This window comes from Triticum dicoccoides, chromosome 2B (genome assembly GCF_002162155.2).
Source record: "Triticum dicoccoides isolate Atlit2015 ecotype Zavitan chromosome 2B, WEW_v2.0, whole genome shotgun sequence".
Taxonomy (NCBI): Eukaryota; Viridiplantae; Streptophyta; class Magnoliopsida; order Poales; family Poaceae; genus Triticum; species Triticum dicoccoides.
The window spans coordinates 581,137,289-581,142,100 of NC_041383.1; the positions used below are offsets into that span (position 1 = coordinate 581,137,289).

The window sequence follows — 4,812 nt, forward strand, 5'->3', positions numbered from 1 at the left end:
TCCGTCATGGAAACCGTCACTGATTTGCAATGTGCAAATGGGCCCAAAACGGTAGTGTCTTTACGACGTACTTCGAGGCACCGTCATGAAAACTGTCACAGATCGACCAAATCGGCCTACTTCATGCTTATCTTTTTATTCTTTATACATTATCTGGACCGTCATGGATGGCTGTTGTTGATTTGTCGTGTATGCCATTTACTGGGCCCACATGTGTGTGAGATGCAATCAACACTGCATATAAAAAACACCGGAACTGAGAGCGCGCGCGACGGCGCGAGAAGGAAAATTTTAAGTCTCGAGCGCGGGGGGGAGCCAGCCCATTTAACTACAGAAGAGTCCACACCCTAACCCTAAGTAGATTCTCTTGTCTCCTCCCATCCCCAACCAGCAGCCGCCGCCACTCCACCGATGCTCCTCGTGCCGCTCCACGCCGACACCGACGGTGCCAGCGATGAACCATCCCGCTCCAGGGCCCTCCCCGTCTATCCCTTGTCAGATCCCTCCCCATCTGCCCCACGCCATGCCCCTCCCCATTCAGTTCCCCCCTCAAGCTACGGCGGCCCAGTCCTACGGTCCTGCCCCTCGAGCTGAGGCGACAGTGGTGGTGGCGGGACAGACAACCGGCGGCGGGAACATATCCAGCTCCATCTGACGGGGAGCCAAGGTGAGATCCAGGAGGCGATGACACCGCCACAGACCCAGAGTACAAGGGTGCCCCTTGCAGCTGGCCCCAAATGTCCGCCAGCTGCTCCACACCGTCAGTACCCTGGTCGCGGCCGTCTTCTCCATCCGTGGTGAGCGTCTCCTCAATGAAGCATATAATGCTAATAAATACAGTCTCGTTCATACTTTGTTTCCTGATATAGCACATAATCACTGTATGCAGTATTAAGATTTTGAGGACTGATGACTTCCATATTCTTTTCCTTGAGCTTTAGTCCTTTACTCATGTAGACATCAAATGGCTCTAGAAGGGAATCGATTGTTCAGGATTTTTACACTTTTGGAATTTCCAGTCAGAACCATGATGGATTTATTATATTTTAGCCAATGGTTTTAGGGCATATTCCAGCGATAGTTCAGTTCTGTAGCTCCACTTCTGTACTTAAAACATTTGCTGTCTTGATTAAACATATTTTTTCTTAGTAATTAACCAGACTGTATAGGAAGACCCACATCTTCCAACATTATTAAATTGAGACACAAGTAACTTTCCTCTGCCATTCCTTATGGCTGAAAATAGCAAAACTTATTTGTATTATTCTTCATATGCAGAGGATTTGGTAAACGAGAACAAGCAATTTGATCCTGTAATTTCTTGAGGTATGAACATTTTTCGTCCAGTCTTACGCCCATGCTATCTTGCAAAGATGTTTAACCAAGAATAGGTCGCCTCCAATATTGCTATTCCTAGTGCTGATTTGTTATAGGTATACCTATATTCAAAGAAAAATGAAGTGTGTTACTAGTAGTGTATATACTGGAACCATACTAGTAGTGTAAAAGTCCGTAGTGGCAAGTGTAGAACCATACATACATATTTCAGAAGGGCAGGAAGTGGTACAAAATAAATAGAAACAAACATGGTTCTTGTACCGCGAAAATTTGTTCTTTACACAGCAAAGTGCTTGCAGCTATTTACTTGATAGGAACCCGTTTGTTGGTGGTGTTCTGCTGGTAGTCTGCTCTGTTGCTGCTTTTGTAGTGTTGCTTGTTGATGCTTTAGCTGCACTGCTGCTGTTGATGCTCTAGATGACTAGATGTACTGCACGTCTGCACTACTGGTGTTGTGTTAGTTTTGTTACTGCTGCTGGAGTGTTGATGGCGGCTGCTTGTAGGCTTATTTCTAGCTCTTGGCTGCTGATGGTGGCTGAAATTTGCCGTTGTGTTGATTGTGCTACTTGTTATTGCTTCTTCTATTGCTTGTGTTCTCTCTTGTCCATCCGTCAATGTTCCTAGCTGGCCACACATACTTACCCCCAAATGGCAATCCCATTGGTACATCTGATGATTCTAATATGTATCAAACTTGCACCTAGATCTGTACATGTATTTGTGAAGGCTAGCTTGGGTGGTTCCACGTGTGTGTGTGAGCAAGGATGCTTCTTTGGATTTTAGATCAATCCTTTTTGTTTGTTTGCAGCCAGCCTTCAATTATTAATCTGTTAGGCGTGTAGTTCTCGAGAGCTGATGATTTCTATCTTCTCAATTTTGTATGAATATTTGGTTTTAGAAAGGGAAAGTAATGTGCGGCTAGCCAGCGTACATTGTTCCTTAGTTCAGTTAGTAATGTGCGGCATGGTTCTTTAAGAATTTGGTTAAGTTGAGACAACATTTGCATTTCAGTCATAATGAAATGAAACCGCATATCTAGTTGTCACACTAATATCTTTGCTTTGCACATTTTAGTCACTACATCTCCCACTTGATCGACGCCGATGCCACGGTCCTCAAGCAGAACATGGTGAGCTTGATAGCTTTCCATTCTTCAGCTTGTCTTATTATTGATGTGAATTATTCAGGCTGTACATTTTGAGTTGTTCAAGGTGTGGACTGTTGCGTGGTTCCAGAAAAATTCTAAATTCTAAGGAATGGTGTGGTATAGTGTATATGTTGGCAGAATTTTCTTTACATACATTTCAGCTGATCGCCTGTACAGAAAATTATTCCTCCCTTATTCTTTTGCGTTTCTGACTGAATCTTTAAGTTTTGTATCAATATGGTTGCAAATAACTCTGATGCAAGTACATCTTCATCCTGCTGTACTTATTGTTTCTCTAGCATGCTAATCTTTTTTGATTGCTTCTTCTTTGTTCAAATAGGTGACTTGATATAGTTGTATAAATAATCCTTCTGTTTCAATGATTACCTTTAAATGAACTTCATTACTACCTTGATGCCTAATTCATTTTTTAGCTGACTTCTTCATATAGTTGTATAAATAATCCTTCTGTTTTCCCTTCTTTGGTTTTGCAAGCTAGCAGTTTAAATGATGTTGAGTTTTTTTGTTTATTACAGCAGAGGTGATGGACTGTGTACTACTGTATTTTCGGAAATGCGTGTACACAGAATTGGATTCTGAAGTAGCGATGGAGGTGAAGATTGTGTGCTTTTATGCAAGATTACTACTAGTAGATGGTATAGTGTTTTTGCTTCGGATTTAGGAGTGTTTGATCGGCTACATAGTGAATTTGTTCAGTCTCAAATTTTCAGTGTTATTACTAGCATATTCTCCAATTCTTGGTATTATTCAACATCAGCTCTGTCTCAATTCTTTATCACATCTCATATTGAAGTGTGGATCATTTAATTGCCTAAAATGGTCTTGCCTTTTGAGTGTTTTTATTTTACATTGCATGCAAAAGGAAGTTTATTGAGAGAAATTAGCTTTAATTGATGAAGAAAGTATGCCTCTAGTATTACTTTTTTCATGTTTTATTAACTATGAACTACATTGTACTGTATGGAATCATCTATTTTGATATACAAGCCCTGTCACACGCATATAAACTTGATTTTGTTGTTGTACTTGATGAATATGGAATGATGTGTCCTTCCTTTGTTCCTAATATTATAACTTTTTGGATTCATTTGGGAGCTAGCTTTTATAACTTACTACAATTTTGTATGTGTTTTTATTCTATGTAGGTTTGGCAGTTAATCCGTGTTATTGGAGATTGAAGAATATTAACAAGAATTATTTGTGTCCGACTAGCTGCCTTGAAGCAGTGGTGTAGTGTTGGAGATTAAAATGAGCTAGTAGTACATTTTCTTTGAGGTCATGTTACTTGATTTTTGTAAAAAAAATGCATATAGCGCTTTCTAGATATGATTGTGATGTTTTGATAATAAGCTTTGTTTTTCTAATCAGACAAGATTGTTGGAACTTTGTATTGGCAGAACAATTGCTATTTTTTGAATGAATATGATTTGGTTGTCATGCTGTAAATTGTGTTGCACTAGGAAACGGCTACAAAAAGGTGGCTAATGGGCTGGATTAAAAAACAGTTAGGCTAATGGCAGGACAAATATAAGTTGGACCGTCCACAAAAAATAATGGGCCAAATCCCTAATTGGGCTGATTACAACATGGGCCATGTTATCCTCCACGTAGACACCATGTTAAAAGCCATGTCATGTAAATCGGTGACGGTTTGTTATGTCACAGCCTTATTTGGGCTTGGCGGGCCTGAGGCAGATCCATGACGGCCAAGAACCGTCATGGAAAGTAGGATGCAAAATTATGACGAGATATACATGACGGATTTCAGATCCGTCAAGGATGGGCACGCATGACAGTTTCTGGCTGATCTGTGATGGACTAGGACCGTCATGTATTAACAAGTTTCTTGTAGTGCATATATGTGAATTTTGCAATGCCACCCTGGTTAGCCAGTCATCTTATATGTGAATTATATCATGCCATCATTTTTTTATTACGTGTTAAATTTGTCAACAATTTTAGTATATTCAATTACTCTTCCTGTGCATCAGCCATTCGGCACTGTCACGGAAAAATCTGGAGTGGAAACAAGGTCTTCAGAGCAGACAATGCTATCTGACGAAGCGCATGTCTTGCTGGTTATGGATAGCTCCTCAGAGGAGGATTCAGAGACAGATGACCAGGCCTATTTCCCCCCGAGGTGCATCCTCTAACTTGGCAGGGTTATGTTGCTCATATCGTGCGTATGGTATCTTGCATTGCTATGTCATTTTCTTAGTTTAGATATGCTTTGTGTGAATGCCACCTGTTTAGTGTCTAATTACCATATATGTGAATTATGCAATGCCATCTGGTTGCAAGACAAT

The 4,812-nt window shown here is 40.7% G+C and overlaps 1 long non-coding RNA gene across 2 annotated transcripts; it reads left to right on the forward strand.

The window, feature by feature from the left end:
• The first annotated feature begins 397 nt into the window (after positions 1–397).
• Positions 398–3,816, forward strand: LOC119368055. 2 transcript variants are annotated; one of them, XR_005176510.1, is made up of 4 exons: positions 398–797; positions 1,279–1,326; positions 2,413–2,467; positions 3,022–3,816. It is a non-coding gene; the product is annotated as an uncharacterized LOC119368055 (long non-coding RNA). The 2 variants fall into 2 exon arrangements; XR_005176511.1 differs by having other exon boundaries at positions 3,025–3,816.
• The last annotated feature ends 996 nt before the right edge of the window (positions 3,817–4,812 follow it).